The 13,153-nt window shown below is 46.3% G+C and overlaps 1 protein-coding gene across 12 annotated transcripts in view; it reads right to left on the bottom strand.

The window, feature by feature from the left end:
* Positions 1 to 13,153, bottom strand: part of dlg1a (discs large MAGUK scaffold protein 1a) — a 389,839-nt gene that overhangs the window by 90,088 nt on the left and 286,598 nt on the right. The gene's annotated exons all lie outside the window — the stretch shown is intronic.

Raw genomic sequence — 13,153 nt, 5'->3', positions numbered from 1 at the left:
TTTGATTATATTATAATACTGGGTGGGGTGAATATATTTTATGACATGATTTTTTGTTAACTAGTAAATAGTAGCCTACAGCAAAGTGTGTTTAAATCATTTCTAACTTGTTAACCATTTCTGCTAGTTAGTTTTTGCTACCATGTTGGTTTTAGCTTGCTTGAGCCTGCTAACTGAGGAGTGTTAATTCCCTTGTTTCCATACATGTTAAATTTTTAAATATTTATCTTACAAAGGAGTTGTTTAATCTAACTGCTTAACTATTTATCTGTACATGGAATTGTATGAGGTTTTTTTAACCTTTACAGGAAAATGCCACGGGCACTATCTGGTGTGTGGAGACATTTCACTGCAGCTAATGTAGAAGGAAAAGCTGTGTACATTTGCAAATACTGTGCCAAATCATATGTGAAGAATGCAACAAAGATGCAGAATCATGTGGCCAAGTGCATAAAGTTCCCTCAGCACTCACAACAAGCAACCTCTGACAAAAGTCCCTCTACTTCTATTTGAGGTGAAAATGATGAATCAGACACCTTATCGATAGCAACAGCTCATGGTCCTCCTGGAATCAGAAGTTTTTTGACTCAATGGAGGAACATAGAGAAATGCTGATGAATGTCTTGCTCAAGCTGTGTACGCAACAGGTTCACCTCTGATGCTCACAGGCAATGTGTATTGGAAGAGATTTCTGAATGTTCTTCTCCCAGCATACACCCCTCCAACCAGACATGCTTTATCTACTCATTTGCTTGATGCCGAGTTCAAGTGAAGGTCAAGCAAATCATAGAGAAAGCAGACTGTATTGCAATCATCTCTGATGGGTGGTCGAATGTTCGTGGGCAAGGAATAATTAACTACATCATCTCCACCCCTCAACCAGTATTCTACAAGAGCACAGACACAAGGGACAGACACACCGGTCTCTACATTGCTGTTGAGCTGAAGGCAGTCATCAATGACCTTGGATCACAGAAGGTATTTGCACTGGTGACAGACCATGCTGCGAACATGAAGACTGCTTGGTCTAAAGTGGAGGAGTCCTACCCTCACATCACACCCATTGTCTGTGCTGCTCATGCATTGAATCTGCTCCTCAAGGACATCATGGCACTAAAAACAATGGATACACTCTACAAGAGAGCCAAGGAAATGGTTAGGTATGTTAAGGGTCATCAAGTTATAGCAGCAATCTACCTCACCAAGCAATGTGAGAAGAATAAGAGCACCACATTGAAGCTGCCCAGCAACACCCGTTGGGGTGGTGTTGTCATCATGTGTCCCTGTGGCTCAGTTGGTAGAGCATGGTGTTTGCAATGGTGTTTGCAACGCCAGGGTTGTGGGTTCGATTCCCACGGGGGGCCAGTACAGAAAAAAAAAAATTATGAAATGAATTGAAATGTATGCATTCACTACTGTAAGTCGCTCCGGATATGAGCGTCTGCTAAATGACTAAAATGTAAATATTTGACAGTCTCCTGGAGGGGAAGGAGTCTCGCCAAGAAATTACCATATCACAGTCTGACGATATGGACAGCCCCATCAAGAGGACCCTCCTGGTTGATGTGTTTTGGAAGAGAGTGGAAGCAGCCTGAAACTCCTGAAATCTATAGCAGTAGACAATGCCATTCTGTCTGATGTTCAGACTCTGCTTGCAGATGTAAGAGAAGAAATCCGTACTGCCCTGCCCACTTCACTGTTGCTCCAAGTAGTTCTGAAATACATCAAAAAGCGTAAAGACGGGGCCTCCCGGGTGGCGCAGTGGTCTAAGGCCACCAGAGATTCTGGGTTCGAGCCCAGGCTCTGTCGCAGCCGGCCGCGACCGGGAGGTCCATGGGGCGACGCACAATTGGCCCAGCGTCGTCCGGGTTAGGGAGGGTTTGGCCGGCAGGGATATCCTTGTCTCATTGTGCACTAGCAAATCCTGTGGCGGGCCGGGCACAGTGCACACTGACCAGGTCGCCAGGTGTACGGTGTTTCCTCCGACACATTGGTGCAGCTGGCTTCCAGGTTAACCTGTTAGGGCTAGGGGGCAGTATTTGCACGGCTGGATAAAAAAAATGTACCCGATTTAATCTGGTTACTAATCCTACCCAGTAACTAGAATATGCATATACTTATTATATATGGATAGAAAACACTCTAAAGTTTCTAAAACTGTTTGAATGGTGTCTGTGAGTATAACAGAACTCATTTGGCAGGCAAAACCCTGAGACATTTTCTGACAGGAAGTGGATACCTGATGTGTTGTATTACCTTTAAACCTATGCCATTGAAAAACACAGGGGCTGAGGAATATTTTGGCACTTTCTATTGCTTCCACTAGATGTCACCAGCCTTTACAAAGTGTTTTGAGTCTTCTGGAGGGAGATCTGACCGAACAAGAGCCATGGAACGATGATGGCCCATTAGACACCTGGCGCGCGAGTTCATGTTGGGTACCCTCGTTCCAATACGTTATAAAAGAGAATGCATTCGTCCACCTTGAATATTATTCATGTTCTGGTTAAAAAAGGCCCTAATGATTTATGCTATACAACGTTTGACATGTTTGAACGAACGTAAATATATTTTTTCCCCTCGTTCATGAAGTGAAGTCCGGCGGGCTTAGATCATGTGCTAACAAGACGGAGATTTTTGGACATAAATGATGAGCTTTTTTGAACAAAACTACATTCGTTATGGACCTGTGATACCTGGAAGTGACATCTGCTGAAGAAAATCAAAGGTAATGGATTATTTACATAGTATTTTCGATTTTAGATCTCCCCAACATGGCGGCTAGTCTGTATCGCAACGCGTATTTTTCTGGGCGCAGTGCTCAGATTATTGCAAAGTGTGATTTCCCAGTAAGGTTATTTTTAAATCTGGCAAGTTGATTGCGTTCAAGAGATGTAAATCTATAATTCTTTAAATGACAATATAATATTTTACCAATGTTTTCTAATTTTAATTATTTAATTTGTGGTGCTGACTTGAATGCCGGTTATTGGAGGGAAACGATTTCCTGAACATCAACGCCACAGTAAAACGCTGTTTTTGGATATAAATATGAACTTGATAGAACTAAAAATGCATGCATTGTCTAACACAATGTCCTAGGAGTGTCATCTGTTGGAGATTGTAAAAGGTTAGTGCATAATTTTAGCTGATTTATGGTTTTGGTCACGCCTGTCTTTGAATTGGCACAACATTACACACAACTCTTGTAAATGTACTGTCCTAACATACTCTAAATTTATGCTTTCGCCGTAAAACCTTTTTGAAATCGTAAAACGTGGTTAGATTAAGGAGATGTTTATCTTTCAAAGGGTGTAAAATAGTTGTATGTTTGAAAAATTTGAATTTTGACATTTATTTGGATTCAAATTTGCCGCTCTTGAAATGCACCTGCTGTTGATGGAGTGCACCACGGGTGGGACGCTTGCGTCCCACCTAGCCCATAGAGGTTAAGTGGGCATTGTGTCAAGAAGCAGTGTGGCTTGGTTGGGTTGTGTTTCAGAGGATGCATGGCTCTCGACCTTCGCCTCTCCCGAGTCCGTACGGGAGTTGCAGCGATGAGACAAGACTGTAACTACCAATTGGAAACCACGAAATTTGGGAGAAAAAAAGGGGTAAAAAAAAAAAAAGCGTGAAGATTTCTGCCTGAAGCCCATACACGCTGCAACGTACATGTTGGATCCCAGGTACGCTGGTAAGAGCATCCTGTCTGGTACAGAGATCAACAAGGCCTATGGTGTCATCACTACTGTCTCACCACCTTGCCCTGTATGAGGGCAAGGTTCTTGGCAGTCTGGCGAAGTGCACTTCCAAGCAAGGGCTTTAGGATGGAGATGCAATATGGCTGTCGTGTCAACAAGGGACTGTGGATCTGAGGCTTGTTCCCCTGTTGCCTCCATCATCCTCAAAATCCCACCAACATCAGCCGCCTCTGAGCTCAACGGGTCCTCATGAATCACATCGCTGCTAACACCCTCCTGCTCTGTTCTGCTCTGTTCCTGCAATGGTATGTCACTTACCAACTCCTATATAACTAACTACCTACATACATATAACTAACTAACTAACTACATACACCTCAGAACAGTGGAACCCAGAATGAGTAGCTGCTGCTTCAGCAACCCACACTTAACCTACGGCATGGGGCTACAGACATCCACTACACACACAGCCAGCCAGCAGACTACTCTACTGCCCCAACACAGAGATATTACCTCCTGATAGCATGAGGAGGATAACAGCCATATTCACACATCAGAGAGAGAGATGGGGAGGGAGAGATGGGGAGGGAGAGATGGGGAGGGAGAGGGAGAAGGAGAGATAGAGATGGGGAGAGAGAAAGAGCGAGCGATGGGGAGAGAGAAAGAGAGCGATGGGGAGAGAGAAAGAGAGCGATGGGGAGAGAGAAAGAGAGCGATGGGGAGAGAGAAAGAGAGCGATGGGGAGAGAGAAAGAGCGAGCGATGGGGAGAGAGAAAGAGAGCGATGGGGAGAGAGAAAGAGAGCGATGGGGAGAGAGAAAGAGAGACGGGGAAAGAGATGGGGCGAGAGACATGGGGGAGAGATGGAGACATAATTAAATCAATGTATACTGGCAATATGTGTAGCATTAAAATTGGCAAGAAAATAACAGAATTCTTTAATCAGGGGCGGGTCCTTCGTCAGGGTTGCAATCTGAGCCCTGCACTCTTCAATATTTACATCAACGAATTGGCCACTATTCTAGAAATATCCTCAGCCCTTGGTGTTAGTCTCCACAATTCAGAGGTTAAATGCCTACTCTTCACAGATGACCTATGCCTGCTGTCACCCACAGCACATGGCCTACAGCAGAGCCTGGACCTGCTACAGCAGTAAACCCCAAAAACACGAAAAATAATGTTTTCCAGAGAAGATCCAGATCTCAGGGAATTAGACCAAAGTTCTCAATTGGTACAAAATATATAGAGTACTGCACACACTACAATTACTTAGGTTTAAAAATAAGCTCAACTGGACACCTTAATGAGGCAGTGAATTAACAGAGAGAAAGCACGCAGGGCATGCTATGCCATTAAAAAGCAAATTCAAATACCTACTAACATTTGGCTAAAACTAAAATGAATGTCTCATTGAACCAATTGCACTTTATGCCAGCGAGGTGTGGGGTCTACTTGCAAAACAAGATTTCACCAAATGGGACAAACACCCAATTGAAACCCTGCATGCAGAGTTCTGTAAGATTCTCCTACATGTCCAGAGGAAAACTACAAACAATTCATGCAGGGCAGAATTAGTCCAATATCCACTAATAATAAAAACTCAAAAAGAGCAATTCAGTTTTGGAAACATCTAAAATACACTGACCCTCTCATATCATTACCACGCCCTGCAATGCCAAGAGCTGAGCAAAGAAAAGAGTCCCCTCATCCAGCTGGTCCTGGGGCTGAGTTCACAAACCTGTCCTACTAACACACTGAAGCCTCAGGACCAGAACATCCAATCAGAATAAAACAAATTACAACACAATCAAAACTACATTACTTATTGGGAAACAGAAGCACAAAGCAAAATGCAGTGCTATCTGGCCCTAAATGGACAGTACACCGTGGCTAACTATTTGACCATGGTTACTGATCAAAACCTTAGGAAAAACCTTGACAAAGTACAGGCTCAGTGAGCACAGCTTTGCCATTGAGAAGGGTAGACACAGGAAAACCTGGCTCCCTGTAGAGGAAAGGCTGTGCAACCACTGCACCACAGCAGAACCTGAGACGGAGCTGCATTTCCTGACAAAATGTAAAAAATATAAAACAATTAGAGTGTAATTTCCCCAAATTTGAAACCCTTATTCAAGGGTTCAAAGACCTCTCTGATAGGCTACCTGTCCTGTTGGGGGAGGACACAGAGATTTGTGGGTTGGCAGCTCACTACATTGCTGGCTGCCATAAGATGAGGGACAGTGTCAGACCAACCAACCTGCACATGTCCTCTACTGTATAATTATTGTTATTGTTCAATGTATGGTTATTTTTACCCTTGGTTATTGTTATTACTGTTGTCCTATTGACAATTTTGATTCTTATTATCTTAATATTGTAAATCTCCAAAGTAAGCTTTGGCAATATGTACATTGTTACGTCATGCCAATAAAGCAAATGTAATTGAATTGAGAGAGAGGGGGAGGGAGAGAGAGATGGGGAGAGAGAGAGAGAGAGAGATGGAGAGAGATGGGGAGGGAAAGAGATGGGGAGGGAAAGAGATGGGGAGGGAGAGAGATGGGGAGGGAGAGAGATGGGGAGGGAGAAGGAGAGATGAGAGCGAGAGAGAGAGTGTGAGACAGGGAAAGAGATGGGAAGAGAGAGTGAGAGATGGGGAGATGGAGAGAGAGATGGGGAGAGAGAGAGAGAGAGATGGGGAGAGAGAGAGAGAGAGATGGGGAGAGAGAGAGAGAGAGATGGGGAGAGAGAGAGAGAGAGAGATGGGGAGGGAGAGAGATGGAAATGGGGAGAGAGATGGAAATGGGGAGAGAGAGATGGGGCGAGAGAGAGATGGGGCGAGAGAGAGAGATGGGGCGAGAGAGAGAGATGGGGCGAGAGAGAGAGATGGGGCGAGAGAGAGAGATGGGGCGAGAGAGAGATGGGGCGAGAGAGAGAGACGGCGAGTGAGAGAGATAGGGCGAAAGAGAGAGACGGGGCGAGAGAGAGAGACGGGGAGAGAGAGACGAGGAGAGAGAGAGAGACACGGGGAGAGAGAGAGAGAGAGAGATGGGGAGAGAGAGAGAGAGACGGGGAGAGAGAGAGAGAGAGGCGGGGAGAGAGAGAGAGAGAGGCGGGGAGAGAGAGAGAGAGGCGGGGAGAGAGAGAGAGAGAGACGGGGAGAGAGAGAAAGGGAGAGACGGGGAGAGAGAGAAAGGGAGAGATGGAGAGAAAGTGAGATGGGAGAGAGAAAGTGAGATGGGGAGAGAGAAAGTGAGATGGGGCGAGAGAGAGACGGGGAGAGAGAGAGAGAGACGGGGAGAGAGAGAGAGACGGGGAGAGAGAGAAAGACGGGGAGAGAGAGAAAGACGGGGAGAGAGAGAGAGACAGGGAGAGAGAGAGAGAGAGAGAGAGAGATGGGGAGAGAGAGAGAGAGGCGGGGAGAGAGAGAGAGAGAGGCGGGGAGAGAGAGAGAGAGAGGCGGGGAGAGGGAGAGAGAGAGGCGGGGAGAGAGAGAGAGAGAGGCGGGGAGAGAGCGAGAGAGAGAGAGACGGGGAGAGAGCGAGAGAGAGAGAAAGTGAGATGAGATAGAGAGAGCGTTAACTGTTAATTTTTATTGTTTATTTCACTTTTGTTTATTATCTATTTCACTTGCTTTGGCAACGTTAACATATGTATGCCATGCCAATAGAGCCCTTAAATTGAAATTGAGAGAAAGACAGAGAAAATAAGTTGGGTAATGGTAGTTTAATGAGGCCTGGTCAAGGTTGAACCTCTGGTCAGGGCCAAAACTGACAATCACCAAAGCCCTCTAAAAGCCCTCTGACTCTGAAGGGCTGAAACAAGCGTGAACAGACCACACACACGAAAGGGTAATGATATGCAGAGCAAACAGACCACACACACCGAGGTGAGAGACTTGACCTGAGCTACCATAGACCAATCGAATATCAGCATGCCGTGTCGAGTCTAACCCATTCCGTAAGTGAAGCCAGAAGAGCGTTCATGAGAAGCCAGTGAGCGACAGGTAGCACATAACCCCTTGTTACGAGTCCTGTCTTGTAGTTGGACTCAGATGAAAGCCTTTACTGTCAGGTAGTTCCAGGTAGTTTTACTGTCCTTTAGTTCTCTCTCTTCGCTCTCTCGCTCTCCTGCCTCGTTCTCTCTCTCTCTCCTGCCACTCTCTCTCTCTCTCCTGCCACTCTCTCTCTCTCTCTCTCCTGCCACTCTCTCTCTCTCTCCTGCCACTCTCTCTCTCTCTCTCCTGCCACTCTCTCTCTCTCTCTCTCTCTCTCTCCTGCCACTCTCTTTCTCCTGCCACTCTCTCTCTCTCTCTCTCTCTCTCTCCTGCCACTCTCTTTCTCCTGCCTCTCTCTCTCTCTCTCTCTCTCTCTCCTGCCACTCTCTCTCTCTCTCTCCTGCCACTCTCTCTCTCTCTCCTGCCACTCTCTCTCTCCCTCTCTCTCCTGCCACTCTCTCTCTCTCTCCTGCCACTCTCTCTCTCTCTCTCTCTCCTGCCACTCTCTCTCTCTCTCTCTCTCTCTCTCTCTCTCCTGCCACTCTCTCTCTCTCTCTCTCTCCTGCCACTCTCTCTCTCTCTCTCTCTCTCTCTCTCTCTCTCTCCTGCCACTCTCTCTCTCTCTCTCCTGCCACTCTGTCTCTCTCTCCTGCCACTCTGTCTCTCTCACTCTCTCTCTCCTGCCACTCTCTCTCTCCTGCCACTCTCTCTCTCTCCTGCCACTCTCTCTCTCTCCTGCCACTCTCTCTCTCTGCTGCCACTCTCTCTCTCTGCTGCCACTCTCTCTCTCTGCTGCCACTCTCTCTCTCTGCTGCCACTCTCTCTCTCTGCTGCCACTCTCTCTCTCTCTCTGCTGCCACTCTCTCTCTCTCTCTCTGCTGCCACTCTCTCTCTCTCTCGCTGCCACTCTCTCTCTCTCTCTCTGCTGCCACTCTCTCTCTCTCTCTCTGCTGCCACTCTCTCTCTCTCTCTGCTGCCACTCTCTCTCTGCTGCCACTCTCTCTCTGCTGCCACTCTCTCTCTCTCTCTCTCTGCTGCCACTCTCTCTCTCTCTCTGCTGCCACTCTCTCTCTCTGCTGCCACTCTCTCTCTCTGCTGCCACTCTCTCTCTGCTGCCACTCTCTCTCTCTCTCTCTGCTGCCACTCTCTCTCTCTCTCTGCTGCCACTCTCTCTCTCTGCTGCCACTCTCTCTCTCTGCTGCCACTCTCTCTCTCTGCTGCCACTCTCTCTCTCTGCTGCCACTCTCTCGCTCTGCTGCCACTCTCTCGCTCTGCTGCCACTCTCGCTCTGCTGCCACTCTCTCTCTGCTGCCACTCTCTCTCTGCTGCCACTCTCTCTCTGCTGCCACTCTCTCTCTGCTGCCACTCTCACCTCTTTCCCCATGTTAGAGGGTTCTGTTGCCATGACATCAGAGTAGATAACCCCATCAGTGTGTGTAACCTGTTTACCAGAGCTGTGACCACCTCTATCCTGGAGGACACAGCACAGATCACACTCACATCAGCCTCCATTAAGTGGCCTTTCACGCTTTCTCTATGTCCTTATTTTGATTGAACATGTATATAACCAGGACAGTACCCATGAGACACAGAGTGTATTATACATGAAGGCAGGAGCAGTGAGTACAACACGACAACATGCATGTGTATCTCTCAATCAGTCTGTCTGAGTCCGTCTGAGTCCCTTCTCAGATCTACATTACTATAGTGTTATCATGTCTCACCCTCTGGTCTGTTCTATAGTGTTATCATGTCTCACCCTCTGGTCTGTTCTATAGTGTTATCATGTCTCACCCTCTGGTCTGTTCTATAGTGTTATCATGTCTCACCCTCTGGTCTGTTCTATAGTGTTCTCATGTCTCACCCTCTGGTCTGTTCTATAGTGTTATCATGTCTCACCCTCTGGTCTGTTCTATAGTGTTCTCATGTCTCACCCTCTGGTCTGTTCTATAGTGTTCTCATGTCTCACCCTCTGGTCTGTTCTATAGTGTTCTCATGTCTCACCCACTGGTCTGTTCTATAGTGTTCTCATGTCTCACCCACTGGTCTGTTCTATAGTGTTCTCATGTCTCACCCTCTGGTCTGTTCTATAGTGTTATCATGTCTCACCCTCTGGTCTGTTCTATAGTGTTCTCATGTCTCACCCTCTGGTCTGTTCTATAGTGTTCTCATGTCTCACCCTCTGGTCTGTTCTATAGTGTTATCATGTCTCACCCACTGGTCTGTTCTATAGTGTTATCATGTCTCACCCTCTGGTCTGTTCTATAGTGTTCTCATGTCTCACCCTCTGGTCTGTTCTATAGTGTTCTCATGTCTCACCCTCTGGTCTGTTCTATAGTGTTCTCATGTCTCACCCTCTGGTCTGTTCTATAGTGTTCTCATGTCTCACCCTCTGGTCTGTTCTATAGTGTTCTCATGTCTCACCCTCTGGTCTGTTCTATAGTGTTCTCATGTCTCACCCTCTGGTCTGTTCTATAGTGTTCTCATGTCTCACCCTCTGGTCTGTTCTATAGTGTTCTCATGTCTCACCCTCTGGTCTGTTCTATAGTGTTCTCATGTCTCACCCTCTGGTCTGTTCTATAGTGTTCTCATGTCTCACCCTCTGGTCTGTTCTATAGTGTTATCATGTCTCACCCTCTGGTCTGTTCTATAGTGTTCTCATGTCTCACCCTCTGGTCTGTTCTATAGTGTTCTCATGTCTCACCCTCTGGTCTGTTCTATAGTGTTCTCATGTCTCACCCTCTGGTCTGTTCTATAGTGTTATCATGTCTCACCCTCTGGTCTGTTCTATAGTGTTATCATGTCTCACCCTCTGGTCTGTTCTATAGTGTTCTCATGTCTCACCCTCTGGTCTGTTCTATAGTGTTCTCATGTCTCACCCTCTGGTCTGTTCTATAGTGTTATCATGTCTCACCCTCTGGTCTGTTCTATAGTGTTATCATGTCTCACCCTCTGGTCTGTTCTATAGTGTTATCATGTCTCACCCTCTGGTCTGTTCTATAGTGTTCTCATGTCTCACCCTCTGGTCTGTTCTATAGTGTTATCATGTCTCACCCTCTGGTCTGTTCTATAGTGTTCTCATGTCTCACCCTCTGGTCTGTTCTATAGTGTTATCATGTCTCACCCTCTGGTCTGTTCTATAGTGTTCTCATGTCTCACCCTCTGGTCTGTTCTATAGTGTTCTCATGTCTCACCCTCTGGTCTGTTCTATAGTGTTCTCATGTCTCACCCTCTGGTCTGTTCTATAGTGTTATCATGTCTCACCCTCTGGTCTGTTCTATAGTGTTCTCATGTCTCACCCTCTGGTCTGTTCTATAGTGTTATCATGTCTCACCCTCTGGTCTGTTCTATAGTGTTATCATGTCTCACCCTCTGGTCTGTTCTATAGTGTTATCATGTCTCACCCTCTGGTCTGTTCTATAGTGTTATCATGTCTCACCCTCTGGTCTGTTCTATAGTGTTCTCATGTCTCACCCTCTGGTCTGTTCTATAGTGTTATCATGTCTCACCCTCTGGTCTGTTCTATAGTGTTCCCATGTCTCACCCTCTGGTCTGTTCTATAGTGTTCTCATGTCTCACCCTCTGGTCTGTTCTATAGTGTTATCATGTCTCACCCTCTGGTCTGTTCTATAGTGTTATCATGTCTCACCCTCTGGTCTGTTCTATAGTGTTATCATGTCTCACCCTCTGGTCTGTTCTATAGTGTTCTCATGTCTCACCCTCTGGTCTGTTCTATAGTGTTCTCATGTCTCACCCTCTGGTCTGTTCTATAGTGTTATCATGTCTCACCCTCTGGTCTGTTCTATAGTGTTCTCATGTCTCACCCTCTGGTCTGTTCTATAGTGTTCTCATGTCTCACCCTCTGGTCTGTTCTATAGTGTTCTCATGTCTCACCCTCTGGTCTGTTCTATAGTGTTCTCATGTCTCACCCTCTGGCCTGTTCTATAGTGTTATCATGTCTCACCCTCTGGTCTGTTCTATAGTGTTATCATGTCTCACCCTCTGGCCTGTTCTATAGTGTTATCATGTCTCACCCTCTGGTCTGTTCTATAGTGTTATCATGTCTCACCCTCTGGTCTGTTCTATAGTGTTATCATGTCTCACCCTCTGGTCTGTTCTATAGTGTTCTCATGTCTCACCCTCTGGTCTGTTCTATAGTGTTCTCATGTCTCACCCTCTGGTCTGTTCTATAGTGTTATCATGTCTCACCCTCTGGTCTGTTCTATAGTGTTCTCATGTCTCACCCTCTGGTCTGTTCTATAGTGTTATCATGTCTCACCCTCTGGTCTGTTCTATAGTGTTATCATGTCTCACCCTCTGGTCTGTTCTATAGTGTTATCATGTCTCACCCTCTGGTCTGTTCTATAGTGTTCTCATGTCTCACCCTCTGGTCTGTTCTATAGTGTTCTCATGTCTCACCCTCTGGTCTGTTCTATAGTGTTCTCATGTCTCACCCTCTGGTCTGTTCTATAGTGTTCTCATGTCTCACCCTCTGGCCTGTTCTATAGTGTTATCATGTCTCACCCTCTGGTCTGTTCTATAGTGTTCTCATGTCTCACCCTCTGGTCTGTTCTATAGTGTTCTCATGTCTCACCCTCTGGTCTGTTCTATAGTGTTCTCATGTCTCACCCTCTGGTCTGTTCTATAGTGTTCTCATGTCTCACCCTCTGGCCTGTTCTATAGTGTTATCATGTCTCACCCTCTGGTCTGTTCTATAGTGTTCTCATGTCTCACCCTCTGGTCTGTTCTATAGTGTTATCATGTCTCACCCTCTGGTCTGTTCTATAGTGTTCTCATGTCTCACCCTCTGGTCTGTTCTATAGTGTTCTCATGTCTCACCCTCTGGTCTGTTCTATAGTGTTCTCATGTCTCACCCTCTGGTCTGTTCTATAGTGTTATCATGTCTCACCCTCTGGTCTGTTCTATAGTGTTCTCATGTCTCACCCTCTGGTCTGTTCTATAGTGTTCTCATGTCTCACCCTCTGGTCTGTTCTATAGTGTTCTCATGTCTCACCCTCTGGTCTGTTCTATAGTGTTCTCATGTCTCACCCTCTGGTCTGTTCTATAGTGTTATCATGTCTCACCCTCTGGTCTGTTCTATAGTGTTATCATGTCTCACCCTCTGGTCTGTTCTATAGTGTTCTCATGTCTCACCCTCTGGTCTGTTCTATAGTGTTCTCATGTCTCACCCTCTGGTCTGTTCTATAGTGTTCTCATGTCTCACCCTCTGGTCTGTTCTATAGTGTTATCATGTCTCACCCTCTGGTCTGTTCTATAGTGTTCTCATGTCTCACCCTCTGGTCTGTTCTATAGTGTTCTCATGTCTCACCCTCTGGTCTGTTCTATAGTGTTATCATGTCTCACCCTCTGGTCTGTTCTATAGTGTTCTCATGTCTCACCCTCTGGTCTGTTCTATAGTGTTATCATGTCTCACCCTCTGGTCTGTTCTATAGTGTTCT

Source organism: Salmo salar, chromosome ssa10 (assembly GCF_905237065.1).
Source record: "Salmo salar chromosome ssa10, Ssal_v3.1, whole genome shotgun sequence".
Lineage (NCBI taxonomy): Eukaryota > Metazoa > Chordata > Actinopteri > Salmoniformes > Salmonidae > Salmo > Salmo salar.
The sequence above is the reverse complement of the archived record's forward strand: the minus strand, read 5'-3'. Positions and strand labels throughout refer to the sequence as shown.